This window comes from Lactuca virosa, chromosome 9 (assembly GCF_052849685.1).
Source record: "Lactuca virosa cultivar CGN04683 chromosome 9, Lactuca_virosa_CGN04683_v6, whole genome shotgun sequence".
NCBI lineage: Eukaryota > Viridiplantae > Streptophyta > Magnoliopsida > Asterales > Asteraceae > Lactuca > Lactuca virosa.
Genome location: NC_136434.1, coordinates 165,901,697 through 165,923,201, shown reverse-complemented (window position 1 = coordinate 165,923,201; position 21,505 = coordinate 165,901,697). Strand labels below are relative to the sequence as shown.

The 21,505-nt window shown below is 37.9% G+C and overlaps 1 non-coding gene across 1 annotated transcript; it reads right to left on the bottom strand.

Annotated features, from left to right (window-relative positions):
• Nucleotides 1-21,154: 21,154 nt before the first annotated feature.
• LOC145141606 (small nucleolar RNA R71) lies at nt 21,155-21,261 on the bottom strand. Its single transcript, XR_013722799.1, has one exon. It is a non-coding gene; the product is annotated as a small nucleolar RNA R71 (small nucleolar RNA).
• Between the last annotated feature and the right edge of the window lie 244 nt (nt 21,262-21,505).

The following is a 21,505-nucleotide window of genomic DNA, read 5'->3' as shown; positions in this document are numbered from 1 at the left end:
TCTTAAGAAAGGTTTATAACACTTGTCAAGTGTAGAGTAAAATGTTTTCTACTCTTGTACATTTGAAATTGGTAAGTTGTGATGTCTTGGATAAGACAAACACCAACTAAGGCCAATTGTGTGAAGTGTCAGTCTTGATTAGAATCCGCACTAACTCTTCAATATTAGTTTGTCAAGTAATGTTCCTTGACAAAGTGAATATTATATGTCAAGAGGTCAGTGGGAGTCTTAAAGATCTTGAAAGTTTCAAGAACTAATCAAGGGTAAACCTATTGTTAGACACTAGCACACGACTTGAGGTTTGTAACCTATCGTGTTGACATATTCTTGTTTTTGTGCCCATTCCAGTTAAAGTTGACTATGAATGTGAGTTCTATGAGTTCTCAGTTGTTTGCATAACAACTTGGAAGAAATGGTAGGCCCTTGTGCTGCCAGGTGGCAAGAAATTAAGATTGAACAAGTTCAGTCCATATGAGTTTGGATTTGTCACTAACCTTGTCTTGTGATTATGGTAATGAAAAATTCACATGGATAGGAACACATACACCATAAAATCTAAGTTTCATAAGGTTTCTCTCCGCTTCATGAAAATGATTGTGAGGAAACGCTTTCACTAAGTAGATTTTAATAGTTAGCAATTGTGATATTTGCATTCTCAAATTCGATTATGATTACGGCATCCCTCTTCATAGTTCGAATTGTGAGAAATGGTAAAGGTCTAAACATTTGAGACTTATTGTTGTAAGTTCTAAACTTGTTAAGACACACATATGGGCTATCTAAGGAAAGGTGTATGAGTTTGAGAAGCCTAGATAAATTCTTATCGAAGCATCTCGTATCGGAAATCTGAACTTTGGTAAGGAAGTCAATAAGTATTGATTTCTAGAAGTCCAGCTGATTTCTGGGTACATGTCAAAGATAGTGGGAGCATAAGTGTTATGCAAGTAAGATAATAATTATTGTGCTAGTGGGAGCATAATTATTATGGTAAGTGTTGCAAGTTAGCAATGTTAATTATAGAAAACAAAAGGTTTCAATTCGCAAAGTTGTGGGTTTGAAAAGTTGTTTTGCTATAATTAAGGGAGAGGAATTTATACTTCATTTCAAAATCTAAAAGCTTAGATTGAGTTTTTAATCAAATTTAGTCATATAATATATATATATATATATATATATATATATATATATATATATATATATATATATATATATATATATATATGAATGTCATGTTGGAATGGTTCAACATAAGGAAATTCTATGGAAATGTTAATTGTGTTCTCAAAATTTGGTTATGATTACGGCATTCCTCTTCATAATCAAAATTATGAGAACACGGCAAATAGAAATATTATAGCAAAAGGCTGATCAAGTATCATGTCTTTATATTAGACATTATGAATCGCGTCCCATATGCTTCAGGTATAGGATCGATTGCATATGCTATAATATTCTCGTGTTCTAATTTTCCAAATGCCTAGGGCATTAAGAGGGAAAAAGGACTAGAACCGGATATGACTAAAGTAGTTAACAACTATCAAGGACAATCTAAGGTTCGCCAAGGATTGGTCGCTTGTAGTTGGAAGTATAAAATGGATGGACCATATTGACATATTCTGAAAAGAGGCAACTCTTGTTCAGAAGTGATAGTCAAAATGAGAATATGGAAATGTTTCCATAAGTGGAAGTTATTCTTTAAATCTGTGTAAGATTAGGAAACTTAATGCAAGAAGGATGTTCAAAGGAATGTACTTTGAATTTGAGACTTCCCTTCCGTGGAATTGCTTTGTTATCAATCTCCAGTGGAAAATTTTGTAATATCGTTGGTCAAGTCTTTGTGACTTTTGGTACCATGACATTACAAAGGCTGCATTACATGAAAGTTTAGCAGTGACAAGAATTTGGAATTCTTACACTTGCAATAAAGATTTGGAATTGAGAAATGAGTATCATTGAAATGTTTTCAATTGATCTATTTCACAAAGTCAGGACCATAGAAAAACATAGTGTGCATGCTTGGAGCATGGCATAGCTATTGTTTTAATTCAAGTATTAAGTTGATAAATCGAAACATTATACAATGAATAATGAGTAATCAATATGACACTCAAAAGTTTTGGGCCATATAGGATTAGTATTATTCTTGTGTTTCACTTTGCATGTTTTGACTTCCCGAATAACTAGGTTATTCAAACCATCCACAGTCGATCATACTTTGGAAGTATGTATTAAGGCAAGACTATCATGAATGGGTCTGTAGAGGTGTTTTAGTCATAGCACAAGTTTGCTACAGTCTTCATGAGTACTCCTAGAATTAGATTCGAGTATTGGATTCAACCCACACTCATCTGAATCACTTCATGGATTTTATCACGAGTGATTGTGAGACGATAATATATTATATTCTTGAAACCTAGACATGTGAGTTGTAGTTACAAGTCGGCTGCACATTGACATATGTAAACGCACCAGTAACTTGGTGTTATAAAACATATCGTTGTGTGGAATTTGATGAGTAAGTATAAGAAAGCATTTGGGTCGAAGTTTATCCGTTCCTTTTACCCCATGTGGATAAAAGCGATATATGTGGACCCATCGATGATTTAGTGATGACACCCTTAAGTGCTTGACCAAGCCTAGACTAATTTGATTTGTTCAATTAGTCGGTCGTCATAAATTGGATATCGAGAAACAACATATGGACAGAGAGAATGATTATAATCCATGCCGCAGTCCATATGATATCCAGAATGGAGGAATATATGATCCCTTATCTAATGGACGCGTCATTGACTAGGTCAGAGATCGACAACGACTTATAAGAGCTACGATTGCTAGTTGGGTTGTGGAGTCATACTTGCAATAATAGTTATTAGACTTATCCAAGTGGGAGACTGTTGGATTAGGTGTCTAAGATCATAACTATAATTGGTATGTACTTGACCCGAGAGTAGCATGGTCCATTTGGGTTGCATATCAACAGGACAATTTGATAGGATGGACTTTTGAGAAGAGGTTATTGATGATTTGTTAATATATTATAAGTTCTAATATATTAATATGAAATCATATGATTTAATTAGTATTGATCAAGAATGAATTTGGAATTAATTTTGTGATCAAAAGAGACTAATTAAATATATGGGGATTGATTTGGTAAATCATTCATTCTTATGGTGTGGGCCAATGATCCATGATTCTTTAGGTTGGGCTAAACCAATGTTACAACCCATGGATGATCCATGGGGGTTTTAAACCCATGGATCCTAAGGAATATGGAAGGTCATGCACATTAGGGTTTACATGGTGTAACCCTAATCTTGCCACACTAAATAAGAAGCCCCTTAACATCCAAAATTGGCTACTTGATACACTAGTGTTCTTGGAGTCACTATAGCCGATTTGAGTGAAAGAAACTCTCTCAAAAGTCTCCTTTGTTCTAGGTGTGTTGTGATTCCATTTGAGGTGCAACACTTGGGGCACTAAAATCTTAAAGGCCAAACTCGAGAAGTTCTACAAGCTACAACAAAGAGGTAATTCTATAACTCCCTTTTATGTTGATTATATCATTTTGTATGCTAGTTGTAGGCTTAATGCTTTGGAAACAATATTGCATGTATAATTAGAGAAAACATAGATCCAAAGCATTTAGGGTTGTATGTGCACCATAGGATGTTGTAGTATACTAAAACCCTTCACCAACTCGTCGAGTTTCCCTGAAAATATACATATATAGGGATTTATATCCTTACCTGGAGTTTGGGATGTTACAACTCTCCCCCTCTTAAATTAGATTTCGTCCTTGAAATCGCTCCTTATTAATACTCATAACAACGAACATCCCCAATGATATCAATCGGAAATTTTGTGCACAAAATAATTTTCCCAAGGCAACCGAAACTTCTATCCCGAGGATAACATCCCAAGTCCACTCGGATCCCTTCCGATGCTGCCATTGTACCTTTACCAAAGGTATCTCCTTGTTGTGCAGGACCTTTACCTTTCATTTTAAGACAGCCACCGACCTCTCATCGTAGTTCAGGCGATCATCAAACTGAATGTCGTCCGATGATACCACGACATCCTTGTCCAACACGCACTTTCGCAACTACGAAACGTGTAAAGTGCTATGGATCTGACTGGGCTCCTCCGGAAGATCCAGTCTATACGCCACCTTACCAACCTTGGTAATAACCCGAAATGGCCCAATCTATCGGGGACCCAACTTTCCCCTCTTCCTGAAGCGGATCACACCCTTCTAGGGTGAGACCTTCAGCAACACCATGTCACCGACCTGAACTCCAACTGAGATCGGCGCTGGTCGGCATAACTCTTATGTCAACTCTGAGCAGTCTGCAATCGCTGTCTTATCTGCTGAATCATCTCGGTGGCCTACAGGACCACCTCGGTCTGCCCCATGACCCTGTGGCCAACCTCTCCCTAAAAGACTGGGGTACGACATCTCTGTCCATACTAACCATCACTAGTTCCATTCCCCCTATTCCCTAAACTGACTACTCAACCCTGAAAACCTAAAGTTCTCGCCAAAAACAGAATCATAGATCATACGTTGCTACCGATAATTCTTTGCTGGAAAAAAATATTAGATATTCTTTCAAGAGAAAGATCATTCAAATTACCAAATTTCCAGGGATAAAATGACAAACGGGAGGCAAACTGGGAGATGAACCCTTTTGTGCTGACAGGTTAATGCTTCCTTTAGCTCCCGAACCAACATACATATAACAACCAGCTAACAAGCACAAACACTCATACCTGGCCCAATCAGCCTCGAGCTAGAATACTAGGCAAGGCTACGATGGGTCCAGTCATCCTTAGGATGGAATACCCTCGTATCATGCACATGTTTAGCCCAATCAACCCTCGAGTTGGAATACCAAACACGTTAGGTCCAATCGATCATAGTGTCCTGTCATCCTCGGGATGGAATACCCTATATTGGAATACCACTATATACATAGCTCAGGTCTAAAATCATAACTTGAGATCCAAGGACCTACCCTCGTACTTTGCCCAAAATCTTCTTATTCATCACAACCCCTCACTATACCTGGATACACCGATTTTCATCAACCGCCACTGAGACTACCAGTCTCACACCTGATCCAGCCACCAGGTTCCCAAAACCTGGAAGGCAGGGACATCCTAATCCCAACCATATGATGAATCAAACCCTAATGCAATCGACCCTTGGCATGCTATTACCAACCACTGCCATAGTGACCAACGATGATCAGACCCAAAGATTTCCGCGATACTAACAACTCCTTATCGGCTCAGGTGTATCCCCACCTGACAACCACTCGAGACTATCACTAAAAGTAGATGACTTACATTCCCCAATCCTTACAGCTTCCTTTATCCAACCAACCGATTTACGCGTCGCCCGAACCCCAACGAGGCATCCACTCTGAAAGCGCTCCAAACTGGAGAAATGAACATTAAGATCACTAGGCCCACAACCTATGACTAGAAAGCTCCCGATAACCTATCGACACTATGACAACCCGAATTTTCTATCTTGTAAGGTCAATCCAATCAATCAAAAGTCAGACTTGTTTCTATTACCTTTATGCTGTGTTAAGGGCATGTTTAAGAGTTTCTAAGCCTAGTACACTCAAGGATTGGGATCATTGAGTTGCAATCGAGCCGGAAACACCCTCACAAGTAGTTCACGACGTGAATCCATCTTGGGCCGTGAACTCATGCCTTATACATGAGTTTTGGCCATTCTTCTCTTCACTTCTCAGATTCCAGCCGTGAATACATCACTTCTCTCTCAAGTACAATCCTAGAAAGCGTCTCTTTTCACCTCAAAAACATAAGTATCTCATCACTTCTTGTTGTTCCTTGAAAGCCCTTACCTTTCCATCTTGATTCATCATCTTTTCATCACTTTTCCTCAAGGATCTTCAAGTTTGGGCTGTGAACCCTTCATGTGTTTATCTTTGGGCCGTGAACCACTCATCCTTTGCGCCGTGAACACCCCATTGGGCCGTGAACCATTCAAGCCAAGCCGTGAACCACTCATCCTTGTTGGGCCATGAACACCCTTTCAGCCTCCTAACTTGCTTCTAACACTCTTTTGGTGAGTTATTATTGCATCCTGGGTTGTTTCCCAATCACCTTTGTAGTTAAATTCACTAATTTCATGCCTATATGTATCATTATATGTCATTTAGGTCTCGTTTGTGCCTCGGGACTTCATTCGTGGAACTTATCATTCTATATCGAACCTTCGGTTGAATCACCCACATAAGGTGAGTTCATACCCCTATAATCTATCTTTTAAATGTTTTTAAATGCTTTTAAGGGGGGGGGGGGAATACAAGTTGAACACAATAGTATTGTGTAAATATTTACCTGTGATAACCATCACATTAAAGAATTTCTTATGCTTTTGTAAGTGATAAAATCAATTCAAAAACTCTTTTAAAAAGATGTTAGATTGTTGTTTATAAAACTCCATTTTTAAAGTACATGTTTAACTCAGTAGCTAATTGAGTCTTTTCTACAAATCAGAAATAGTTCAAGCAAACATACTAGTAAACTATAATAGGTATAGTTTATGGAATCAATACATACTATATTCTAGAACAGAGGAACAATACATGATTCACGTACTTATACTTTACACTTCCAGTAAGCTAGGAAAGGAACGTATCATTAACTCATTGTTTAAAACAAAATATGATAATACACATGGTATAAGGATATATATGGGGTACATCTACAAAGTACCAGGTTATATATGGGGTACATCTACAAAGTACCGGGTTATATATAAGGGTACATCTACAAAGTACCAGATTTTATTTAAAAAGGGTACATCTACAAAGTACCGGACAATAATCAATAAAACATAGCAATATATAAAACTCACAACAATATCGACTGAGGCGTTTAGAGTTCAGAATTTCATTACTTCTAGTAGTCTTCCTAACCAATAGAACAGCGCCACATAATTCCTAGTAACATGAACATTCAGTTAGAAGGGGGCCTATAATGCTAACTTTATGATTCCTCGGTGGATACATTAGGGATATATAATAATCGAATCCAACAGGCAGTAAGATGTGTGCTTTCCGCTTCATTTTCTGTTCCTTGTTTGGTTGTGGGCTTAGAGCAGATTCATACAATCTGCTATCTATTCGATCTTAGCTATATATATATATATATATATATATATATATATATATATATATATATATATATATATATATATATATATATATATATCATGTATACACCAAGTAATCATAGGGAGTAACAGGTATGAGTCAGGTCATAACATACAAATTCAGTATACCGCTTTCTAGTACAAAAACATACTTTTCAGATAGATCATTAAGTAAGTGAAACTAGAAACTTATCTATAAAAGGTTTGATTCGCATTATTAAACCAGTATAACTTAAAGGACCTTTAGTGGTTAATTCTATAATACCTTAGTTTATACATCAGGGTTATATATAATTAATATCCGACAGGCAGTTGGATGTGTGTTTTCCGCCTTACTTCCTGTTCCTTGTTTGGTTGTGGGCTTAGGGCAGATTCACACATTTAACTGTCTGTTCGATATTAGATTATATATAACTAGTATAAACTAAATGATTATAGAAGGAACTATTGTGGTTACCATTTTACTAAAAGGAAATATATGATTTTCTTAAGGAATGTTTTCTTCAAATATAAAAGAACTATTACAGTTAACTCCGTAAGTATCAAATGAATACGCCAGGGTTATATATACAATGAAGATCTAACAAACAATGGGATGTGTGACTTCCGCCTCAATTCTTGTTCCTTGTTTGGTTGTGGGCTTAGGGCAGATTCACACAATCGATTGTCTGTTTACTCTAGATTGTATATAACTTGTATCCATTTAGTACTCATAGAAGGAATTGTAGTGTCATTTTTACTTATCATTCATCATATTGGAAAATATAGGATTTTCTGGAGGAATAGGCAAACTTTTCAAAAGAACTTATAGTTTACTTTTCATAACTAAAATACTTATGAACTCACCGGCTTAAATGCTGATCTACTCTTTCAAAATAACTTGTATTCTCAGGAAACTAGTAGACAGGTACGCGCACTGGGATTCAGAAGATGGAATATAGTAGCTTCATGTCTTGTTTTGTTATTTACTTTTGGAGTCAATCTTTTGTGAATCACATACTTTGTAAACACTTTAATATTAATGCAATGGTTGTTTGTTACTTTGATTAGTATGATGCATGTGTTGTGACACTACATATGACATCCTCTGCTCCCGAACGTTTCCGCCGTTCCGGTTTGGGGGTGTGACGGATTGGTATCAGAGCATTGTTTATAGTGAACTAAGTATATCAACCTATAAAAGATATACAACTTTAAATGCAATGGGGCCTAAGTGCTCTAACTAAAAGTATATTTTAAAATATAACAAGATTTTATAAAAGTATACATACCTGCTTATACATATATACATACTAGAACAAGTATCACAAGAAGAACAAAATAGAAGTATTTAAAGGTTGGACACTGCGGTCAAACCTGGACAGTTATGTAATCATATCTGAGATCAATATAGCCTGATCAACTATATTCATTTGAGATATGACCAACATGTGTTTGGGAGTGATGTGGTGTTGCGACAGTCTTAAAACTTACCTAACTCTATACACAAGGGATTTCTAGATCATAACATAAAGTTAAAATACTATAGGAGTATTTTATGATATTATAAGATAACAACAAGTTTAAAACTTACCAGGTCATACTATTAAAATACTATAGGAGTATTTTAGGCACTATAAATAACTTATGTGAAAATTTAAAAGACCTTTCTGGTAGGTCTATAATTCCGGAGTGTATACTCCCAAGGTTTTATATAATTGAGGTTTAATAGACTTAGAATTTGTGATCTATGCTCTACTTTTTGTTCCTTGTTTGGTTGTGGTTTTAGAGTAGGATCATTTATTCGAAGATCTATTTAATCTTAAATTATATACAACTTGTATACATTGCGCAGTTATAGGAGGACCCGGTGAAGATCACCCCATAAATGTTTCACTAAATCTCATAGATTCTTTAGACACTTCCATTCTCGCACGACAAACCCAGATAGATGTAACCATTCCATCATAGCAGTCAGCAGGGGAGTCAAGGAGGAACAAGAAGAAGTTCATGAGAAATTTTCCAAGGAGGAATCAGCCGAAGAAACCAAGCGTCCTATGTGTCACACTAATAAATAATAACCCAAAATGACTTAGTGAACTAGTGAATACACTACTCACACTATGTGTTAGAATTATTTCTTTTTCGTACAACCAGTAACAAATATTCAGTTCACAAGAATTCATTTGAGGATAGCCACTTCTGATTCATAAAGTTTATTTTATATAGACTCTCATTATGAATTGTTTTTCAGAACCCTATGAAAGTCAGATCATGATACACTAGGAAACAGGGATAACTTAGTTTAAATATCACTCGTACAATACCTACTTCTAACCACTACCATGGGCACATCTCAGGAATGTTGTCAGAAACATTGAGAATAGTCCAACAAAATGTGAAATTATTAAGTATATTTAAGTTGATGGAATACAACTAGCAATGGCCATCATTACTCACGAGATCATTCTTCGCCATGCAACATAATCATGTCTTCACAAGGAGGAAACCAACCAACAGGCGAGGCACCAATTCTGTAGATAGACTCCGCTACTTTTCAGGCTGCGGTCACAACAGCAGTCACAAAATCTAGCACTTCATCTACCACTACAACCCCCGTCAACCGATATGTTGGAAATCTTCCAAGGTGCGAAAAATGTACCTACCACCACAACGGAGTTTGCCGAGAGATGCAGTGCACGAATTGCCGCAGGAAGGGGCATACTGCCCGTTTCTGCAGGGTGCCGGCACGACCAATCTCCCAAGTAAACCAGGCCTGCTATGGCTGTGGTGAGACCGGACACTACAAAAGGGACTGCCCGAAAACGAAGAACTCTGGCCCGGATGGACGAATTATGATGATCACCGCAGGAGAGACTGCTCCGGAACCACCAGCGAACAACGGTACGTCTTCTAAATAAAAAAAATTACTTTAAAGTTTTGATTTATATTTTATATAAGATTAAAAATTTGGGGAAATTAAAAAGTAATTATAATAACTCACTCGTCCGAACAAGTCACAGCATTCATAGGAGAACTAAAGATTCGTTCAGGTGAGCTATGATGGCTTACTATCTACATCAGGGTTATGCATAGCTAAGATTTTGCAGGTTTATAGTGGGTGATTTCGCCTTACTTCCTGTTCCTTGTTTGGTTGTGGATTTAGGGCAGAGTCACTCAGTCGACCGTCTTATTCATCTTAATTATACACAACTTGTATATGCCAAGCGATCATAGAGGTACCGAGGAGGATCATAATATAAAGTATCGACACTAGTTATCAAAGCACTTTCACTGTTAGTACTCGCTTATCGCTGTATGATTTGTGGCAGTGGTAATATCAAGGAGAAAACTGAAAGCACTAGAAAGTCTACACAAAATACATTGTCGAGCACACTAGGGATACACCATCGTATAACAAACGTTTCTTTCAAATCGGCCTAACATTTGTTTCTATAAAGAGTCCGTCGCCATCATTCGTCATGGATTGGCGTGGTCCTCACCATACCAAGTTCATGTGTTTCGAAATTCCATTGCCTTAACCGACCGATTAACGAAACCCTCGTCATTTATAACGACAGCCCGACCCAGACCTCAGAATCGTCTCCCTCATATTCTTGACGCCGAAGTACTCATGCGAGGAGTACCTTGCCCTCCGAAACCCTTCTGATGTATACTCAACAGACCTTTCCGAACTACCAATCATCCAACAGATCAAGTTCAAGCACAGAGGCTAAGGACGAATACAACCCACCTATCATTATTAAGTGTATACGCGAGGGTGGTATATAATTATGATTATGCGGATTTAGTATGTGTGTTTCCGCCATATCTCATGTTCCTTGTTTGGTTGTGGACCTGGGGCAGAGTCGCACATCCGACCGTCTTACTAATCTTAATTATATACGACTTGTATACACGAGGTGATGATAGATGGACCAGGTATGAATCCTATCATGAACGTCAGGGCAAAGCTGCCCAGGTCCACGAGTGGGTATTCTGCCATTCAGAAGAGCACGACCCCAGGAGTACTGCTAAGAAAGCTAATTTCAGGACAAAATTCCATCTAACGGGAGGATGATGTGACAACCCGAAATTTCTATCTTGTAAGGTCAATCCAATCAATCAAAAGTCAGACTTGTTTCTATTACCTTTATGTTGTGTTAAGGGTCTGTTTAAAAGTTTCTAAGCCTAGTACACTCAAGGATTGGGTGTTAGGAAGTGTTGGCTTGAGATCATTGAGTTGCAATCGAGTCGGAAACACCCTCACAAGTAGTTCACGGCCGCAAACTAGGTTCACGGCCGTGAACCCATCTTGGGTCGTGAACTCATGCCTTATACATGAGTTTTGGCCATTCTTCTCTTCACTTCTCACATTCTAACTGTGAATACATCTCTTCTCTCTCAAGTACCATCCTAGAAAGGGTCTCTTTTCACCTTAAAAACGTAAGTATCTCATCTGTTCTTGTTGTTCCTTGAAATCCCTTACCTTTCCATCTTGATTCATCATCTTTTCATCACTTTTCCTCAAGGATCTTCAATTTTGCGCCGTGAACCCTTCATTTGTTCATATTTGGGCCGTGAACCATCTTAGGGTCGTGAACCACTCATCCTTTGGGCCGTGAACACCCCATTGGGCCGTGAACCATTCAAGCCCAGCCGTGAACCACTCATCCTTGTTGGGCCGTGAACACCCTTTAAGCCTCCTAACTTGCTTCTAGCACTCTTTTGGTGAGTTATTCTTGCATCCTGGGTTGTTTCCCAATCACCTTTGTAGTTAAATTCACTAATTTCATGCCTATATGTATCATTATATGTCATTTAGGACTCGTTTGTGCCGCGGGACTTCATTCGTGGAACTTATCATTCTATATCGAACCTTCGGTTGAATCACCCACATAAGGTGAGTTCATACCCCTATAATCTATCTTTTAAATGTTTTTAAATGCTTTTAAGGGGGGGGAATACAAGTTGAACACAATAGTATTGTGTAAATATTTACCTGTGATAACCATCACATTAAAGAATTTCTTATGCTTTTGTAAGTGATAAAATCAATTCAAAAACTCTTTTAAAAAGATGTTAGATTGTTGTTTATAAAACTCCATTTTTAAAGTACATGTTTAACTCAGTAGCTAATTGAGTCTTTTCTACAAATCAGAAATAGTTCAAGCAAACATACTAGTAAACTATAATAGGTATAGTTTAGGGAATCAATACATACTATATTCTAGAACAGAGGAACAATACATGATTCACGTACTTATACTTTACACTTCCAGTAAGCTAGGAAAGGAACGTATCATTAACTCATTGTTTAAAACAAAATATGATAATACACATGGTATAAGGATATATATGGGGTACATCTACAAAGTACCAGGTTATATATGGGGTACATCTACGAAGTACCAGGTTATATAAGGGTACATCTACAAAGTACCAGATTTTATTTAAAAAGGGTACATCTACAAAGTACCGGACAATAATCAATAAAACATAGCAATATATAAAACTCACAACAGTATCGACTAAGGCGTTTAGAGTTCAGGATTTCATTACTTCTAGTAGTCTTCCTAACCAATAGAACAGCGCCACATAATTCCTAGTAACATGAACATTCAGTTAGAAGGGGGCCTATAATGCTAACTTTATGATTCCTTGGTGGATACATTAGGGATATATTTTAATCGGATCCGACAGGAAGTAAGATGTGTGCTTTCCGCTTCATTTCTTGTTCCTTGTTTGGTTGTGGGCTTACAGCAGATTCACACAATCTACTATCTATTCGATCTTAGCTATATATATATATATATATATATATATATATATATATATATATATATATATATATATATATATATATGTATATATATATATATGTATATATATATATATATATATATATATATATATATATATATATATATATCATGTATACACCAAGTAATCATAGGGAGTAACAGGTATGGGTCAGGTCATAACATATAAATTCAGTATACCACTTTCTAGTACAAAAACATACTTTTCGGATAGATCATTAAGTAAGTGAAACTAGAAACTTATCTATAAGAGGTTTGATTCGCATTATTAAACCAGTATAACTTAAAGGACCTTTAATGGTTAATTCTATAATACCTTAGTTTATACATCAGGGTTATATATAATTAATATCCGACAGGCAGTTGGATGTGTGTTTTCAGCCTTACTTCCTGTTCCTTGTTTGGTTGTGGGCTTAGGGCAGATTCACACATTTAACTGTCTGTTCGATATTAGATTATATATAACTAGTATAAACAAAATGATTATAGAAGGAACTATTGTGGTTACCATTTTACTAAAAGAAAATATATGATTTTCTTAAGGAATGTTTTCTTCAAATATAAAAGACCTATTACATTTAACTCCGTAAGTACCAAATGAATACGCCAAGGTTATATACAATGAAGATCTAACAAACAATGGGATGTGTGACTTCCGCCTCAATTCTTGTTCCTTGTTTGGTTGTGGGCTTAGGGCAGATTCACACAATCGATTGTCTGTTTACTCTAGATTGTATATAACTTGTATCCATTTAGTACTCATAGAAGGAATTGTAGTGTCATTTTTACTTATCATTCATCACATCAGAAAATATAGGATTTTCTGGAGGAACAGACGAACTTTTCAAAAGAACTTATAGTTTACTTTTCATAACTAAAATACTTATGAACTCACCAGCTTAAATGCTGATCTACTCTTTCAAAATAACTTGTATTCTCAGGAAACTAGTAGACAGGTACGCGCACTGGGATTCAGAAGATGGAGTATAGTAGCTTCATGTCTTGTTTTGTTATTTACTTGAATCACATACTTTGTAAACACTTTAATATTAATGCAATGGTTGTTTGTTACTTTGATTACTATGATGCATGTGTTGTGATACTACATATGACGTCCTCCGCCCCCGAACGTTTTCTCCGTTCCGGTTTGGGGGTGTGACAGACACTGTCGTCGTCACATCAGTCGCCCAACACTTCGGGCCTGAAGGTACTCACCTTCCTCCATTGCCCAAAAGGGTCTAATCAACGTCCCACACAACACCAAACAAGTACAACAAGACTAAACCTTACCACACACGATTCAATTTATAGAATCAGCTGCCACCCAAGCATAACGTTACGAAATCAAATTCACACACAAGCCGCGAATAGGATAAAGGCCGCACTCTTGATCCAAATCGGAAGCTAAAACGTAGGAGAACCATGCACATAATTCGAACCGAGAGTCCCAATGCCCTCTTGCTCAACTCACAAGGAGCACTCTCATGCACATACTTCAGAAACCCATACTCTCATCCGAAGAGAAAGAACACCAGATATAATCGACATGCCACCATAATCAGAACATAAAACATCTTCATGATCGGTCAAAACAATACCCTATACTAGACTGAACGAATTCCATCACTACCCCACTAGCTCGATAAGACCTTCAAGATGATCCTGAAGGTTACCAAAACCTGATTCTGCTATGAACCAAGATTTCTCTCTACCATTGAGGATAAGCACACCTGAAGACCGAAGGAACATAGAATATACTGAACAGGAGGGTAGTTGACGCACTCTTTGACCTTTACTAGCACCACTTAAATCCTTCGGAAAATTCCAGCTGATTAACGAACTCAACGACCAATGGTCTCGAATACCTTGACACCCCCAACCAGAGAAACCACAATCCACCTGGTGCTGAACATACATGTTTCTGAAAAGGGTCCACCAACCAACATTTACCCAACAACCTGAAAGCAGCGAACCAATCAGTGAACTGACAGAAACCTTAATAACTGAGGCTCAACCTGAGAATTCGAAATTCTCCCCCACTTAGAACACTAACCACCACCCACTGGTGGTGAAACCAAAACATAACCCAAGTAACCCTTCCAGGTACAGCCACACTTAACCATGAAATGAAAATCATTTGCAGAATGGTCCTCCATAGACGGATCAAAAGAATCCTACGAGGAACATGAATTACAGCTAAAGGCTTCGGATCTTCCCATAATAACCACTAACAAAGCATTGAAAGCTATCGATTTACGATCCAAACATACACTCCTAGCTTGCAATCACAAACAACAATTCGGCACCTGGCCTTCCGAACTCCCAATAATAGGGCCTTTGCTCGCATTTTAAGATACTCATGCCACAACAATCCACCTGCGCACCCCGGCGCTGACATATTGTCGCTGACCATCGTGACCAACTCCTTAAGTCCTTTATGTTGGTGACTAAAACCATAACCCTTACCCTGGACTGGCGAATCTTTACCCTACTTCCCATCCTCAAATGAATCTCTGAATTATAACCATCTACAATCCATTGATAATGAAATTCTCTGACACTTTCAATGACCTAACGAGCCATGTGGAAAGACATATGAAAATTTACAACACGAAGATTAGGCAAAACAGAGAACTAACTGGAAGTTACTACTTACCCATACCAACAAGATTCCAAATCAACAAGTACCAATCAAGGACAATTTTTACCATAAAATTATTACAGAATGGGGGGTTCCAATTACATACCAGAGATTTCTTGCGGCTTGACCTTGACCTCCTGAGGAACGATGACCGTTGGAATCCGAATTCCCTCCGCCCCAAAGTAGGACAGCTAGACCTGAAGTGACCTGGCTGGTGACAGTGAAAGCATATTTGATCCTTCTTACAATCCCATTGCACATGACCTCGCTCTCCGCACTTGTAACACATGAACTTGTGACAAGAAAATTCGTGAGTTCCCCCATACTTGCCACACACCTCCTATTTCCCCTGACCTCCAATACCCACGTCAGCAGCCTCAGACTCCTCATCTTCTGCTGAAAGATCCATCATCCTCTTTCCTAGTTGTGACCCACAACCAACACTCCCCCAATATTCATCTCAATAGCAACACCTCTCACCGTCTGCAAGGCTGTAATTTGCTCCTCGAGCTTGGCGATTACCCTGGTAGAGACCCGATCCACGACACCGGACAATTCTTCTTGCAAAATTTGAGAAACCTCCATGGAAATCATCTCCCGTATCTGATCAACGGACAATACCGGCCTAACCTGGCCACTAGCTCCGGATCCCGATCCGGATCCCACCTCAACTCGACTCGACATCACCATATTGAACATAAACTAGGGAGATATTAGGTGAAACGCATAACATACCGGGGGAGCCAACTCCCAACAAAACCCCTAGGGGTTGGGACTTCCTTGCTATCGTATGGGTCTTGTGCTTTCAGTAGTACGGGCCCATACTACCTTCCACACCTACCCATATTTGACTCAAGGATCATCACAACGTCCTAACGATACTCGCAAGCATGACTACACAATCAATCCTCACTCCCTAGAAGAGAGGCTAAACATCCCACAACTGGCCGACTGACCCCACGTAATCCATCCTACCACCAGATACCACACGACCCTCCATTGGTGCCAGATAGCTATTGCATGAACACTATCACATACCACATAACTTAAACAACCCCAGGCTAAAAGATTCAGTCCCACAACGGTTGGACTCAGACAAGAGTTGCACAGCAGGACCAAATCCCTTAACCTGAGACCATTCAACCCATGTAGTATGTGAATTAACACATTCATTCAATAACTAATTCACACACAAAAGAGTCACACAACAATCAATGAGGTTCACTACACAAGATAAGGCATCAAATATCAGGCAATTCTATCATGCAATTCCTGAAGATCCCTAGCCTATCACTAGCATGTTGTTCTAACATATCACAATATCAAATAACAGTATGGTATTTTGGGGTCTACTTACTAGCTCCGACTGATCATACACTTCGCATCCTCCTAGTGTATTTTGAAAATCATTTTGAAAAATCGGTTCCTTAGTTAGAGATTGTATTCACACAAGTGTTCCCCCAACTCACTCAAACCAAGGCTCTGATACCAACTTGTAACATCCATAAAATTTATGTAAAATTTAAAATTTTCAAACATTTCAAAACCATCCATTGTTTACAAATTGTTTTTAAAATGTTCCAATATCAGAGTTTTCCCAGAAATAACAACATGAAAAACGAGGAGGTGCACGATCAAGCATTCGCCTTCCCGCGATCATCTGATGTACCTGAAACAAAATCCACAACTGTAAGCCAGAAGCTTCGTGAGTTCCCCCGAAATACCAACGTCATATAACAGAACAATATCATAAACAAACAGTATGCATATAGAGTCTTCAATATGACTGGACCGCCTCACCGGGCCTTCAGTCTATCTGGCCCACTCTCAGAACCTTCAGCATGTCTGGACCGCCTCATCAGGCCTTCAGCCTGTCTGGACCATTCTCCAGGCCTTCGGCTTGACTGGTACGCCCCGATGGGCCTTAAGTCTATCCGGGCCGCCCTGGGTATGTTGGCCTAGAGCACAAAGTAGGACCACCTCAACCCACCCGCAATCACATCATCACATAGATATCAAACGCTAGCTAGCACATACAATAATGATATACGCCTAACAGATCATCAATCATAGCATCATCCTATACACTAGGATACAGATTTAACAGACCACTACACATAGCATCAATCGATAACCAGGATAATAATCCAAAAAGGTTATCCTTGGTGCCTTCGACCCTGTTAGTATAGTGAGGAAAACTCACCTCACAAATAGTGTTGAACCGGTAATATCAATCCCAACTCACAGCTCAAACTTAACTGCCTACAATCACCAAGTGACTAATCTCATCAAAATCCCGAAATACCCGAAATACCCTCAAGGTCAAACATGATAAACCATGGTCAAAGTCAAAGTCAACAGTCAAGGTCTACAGTCCATGTTGACCCAACTCGTCGAGTGCATCTACTGACTCGTCGAGTTCCTTCATATCTCAAAAAATCGTGAAAAGCTCAAGACAACTCGCCGAGTTACCAAAGCAACTCGTCGAGTTCTTCAGCATCCAAAAAGCGGGAAAACCCAACTCAACACGCCGAGTTGGCTAGGCAACTTGTCGAGTTTTCCTAGTCTTAAGACATTCAGACACTTATAAGTGAAACCAAAGCCCAAACTATAGATCTGGTCCCTTAGGACTGAAATACCACGTAAAGTTGCTAGCTTTACGTCCATGCCTGGCATCAAGAGAGCTAAATCACTCAAGCAAGGCTTATTAAGGGACTTAGAGCATGAAGGAGGGCCAAGACTTGATAAAGTTGGCAACTTTAAGTCCGAGGAGGCCATGAGATGTCCAGATCTGAAACCATGGCTTCATAACATCCTCAAATCCAAGAATGGTCCCAAAATAAGCTAATAATGGCCATAAACTTTCAAAATAAGAGATCTAGCAAAGGGATGATCAAGATAACGACTTTATAGCTCTAAATGGTTGCAACAACACTGAAAATCCCGGATCTAAAGCTTCTCCCTTCAACTTTGCACCGTCACTTCACACTCCTTCAAGAAAAGCACCAAAGAACACTCTTTAAGCTCACACACACTCAAAATGGGGAAAGTGGCACGATTAGGGTTTTCTCTGGACTGAGGGGACGATGAGGGAGGCTAACAATGGATCATAAGGTTTTTAAATAGGATGCAAAACCCTAAAAATTAGGGTTTCAGAAGAAGCCGTCAACTCGTCGAGTTGGGGCATTCCAACTCGTCGAGTAGACCTTAAAAGATACGCGGCCATTTAAAACTCTGCACGACGAGTTGGCACCTTCCAACTCGTCGAGTTGCCCTGAAAATATACATATATATAAGGCTTTATATCCTTAGCTGGAGTTTGGGATGCTACATTAATGGAGCTTAAAGGGAAAAAAATCAAGCAAAAAACACTCCCCACGACTTGGCTTGAGAGTACCACATCATGACTTATAGAAAAATCATGTTCATACACATGATAATGAAGCTCACGACGTGAACACTATATATTCACATCGTGAGAATGGAAGTTCCAAAAGATAAAAACGCGGAGAACAATTTTCCTTGATGAATAAGGATTTGTGTTGATCTCACGGCGTGAGACCTTAAAGCTCACGACTTGAGAAGCGAAATTAGGAAACTATAAATATTCTTAGACATATCGACTTTTGGAAGATTGGGAAGTAATATTCTGGAGATTAGTCGATTTCAGAAGCCAGAGAAGTGTGGAAAACAACCCTTTGGAAGAGAAGAAGATTGAAGATTAAGAGTTTAAAGATTACACATTACATTCGGTTTGCATTAGATTAATCATGTGTAATTCTTATGTGATTTCGTGTTTATTTTCTGCCATGAGTAGCAAAATCATTAGGCTTTCGTTTAGTGTAGATGAACCCTAATACTATGTGTTAGTTTCTTGCTTTTCATGGATTTTATGAAGTTGGTTTAAGCTTGTGTTTGATTATCAATACCTAGCATGTTAAAGTTATAATCTTCGTTGCTTTGCTTCAAGTTAAGCGTAGTTGAATGACCATTTTAATTGCATGAACTTCATTACCTGGTAGTTTATGATCATTAAATTACTAGATCTAGGATTTACCAAATCTTAGATTAGGTGATAAAGGTAACAACTTTAACTGTGTTGGAGAACATAATTGGATCATATTTGTGTTTAATTAATTATCTTCATCATATATAATTATCTTAGATATATCTTACATAGTCTAATTATTCTTAATAACCAGTTCTGTGTTTGCTTGTGTATGATCATTACATAGTAGTTCATGAATTGGTGAAAATATTATGAGATCGGATCAAGATTGATAATTATATTAATTTTGGTAACCAACTGAATAAATCCATGTTTAAAAACTATCCATAGGAAATATAGGGATTCAAAGCTAAATGAAGTGTTCTCTTAATCTTGATTAAAATCATTTTTAGTTAAGTTTTTGCTTTGTTTTTAGTTATTTGAATAGTTTAAGTTAATCTGAACTTGCAAAATCAGGAAAAACTCCCCCTGATTTTAGTTATTGGTCCAGATTAAATTTTAGTAATTATTTTATAGCTAAATTTTGTTCCATGTGTTCGATACCCAACTTACTTTACTATACTATAAACTGACTAGGTACACTGCCTATAAGTGCATTAGTGGATAAGTAGTTAGGTTTATAAATTTAAAAGTTGATAGGTAAATCTATTGCACATTAAGTTTTTGGCGCCGTTGACGTGGAACGACTAATTCAGTTGCTAATTTAATTGTTTTATGTTAATCGATCCTTTTTATGGGGTAAAAGCCGCAAAAGTTAATTTTTCTGCAAAAATTAAAATTTCTGTTTTTACTGTTCTCATGATGTGAGATTTACCTCTCACGACGTGAGTTCAACTTTTTCAGTTTTTATTATTTTGTTAGTTCATTTTTATGAATTTTTGTTTTGTTTTATTTCAGTGATTTATGACTCGAGGATCCAAAAATCCAGTAGTTCCACCACTTTAAGATCCTGAATCGGCTTTCCATAAGAAGAATGATAAAAAGGTTGACGAATCAAGTAGCACTTTTCAATTTGACAAGTTCGAGCAATTTGAGAAAAATCCAAACAAGAAGGGTATTGGTTATGAGACAGAAAAAGAGAGAAAATCATAGGAAGAGATAAAAAGCGCGGAAGAAGAGATGGCGGACATAACCACGATGACGATGGAGGATTATAAAAGGAGGATGCATAATGACAATGATCCTAGTCTAGTTCCACCCACGATTCCAACTGCATATAAATTTAAGCTCAAGGGTCATATCTTCTCGATGCTCAAGACATACCATTTGTCGGGAAAAATTATGAAGATGCTTTCAAGCACATCAATGAAGTTTTGGAAATTGCTAACTATTTCAATGTTCTAAATGTTTCAAGAGATGCAGTTTTACTGAGAATGCTTCCTGTGACATTTACTGGAGACGCAAAAATATGGTTGAAGTTATTAGCTCCTAGAACAATTAGAACTTGGGACAACCTTTGTGAAGCTTTCATAGAGCAATTTAGTCCTCCTTCGAAAATTGGCAAACTTAAAAAGAAGATTGCTAACTTCCAACAAGAAATCAGAGAATCCTTATACAAAGCTTGGGAAAGATACAAAGGTCTTCTAAGAAATTGTCCTCAACATGACTTAAGCGTGCAATATGAGGTTTCTATCTTCTATGATGGGTTGAATGTGACAACAAGGCAACTCCTTGATTCTTAAGGACCAATGACTAAGAAGAATCCCGCTACAATTAAATAATTAATTGAAGAATTCGCGAAGCACTCAAGAGAATATCATAACCCGCGAGAGGATGCTACAAGAGGTAAAGGAAGTGAAGATGGAGGGAATGAGAATTTGGCAGCGGTGATGGCTAAGTTAGAGAATATGGAC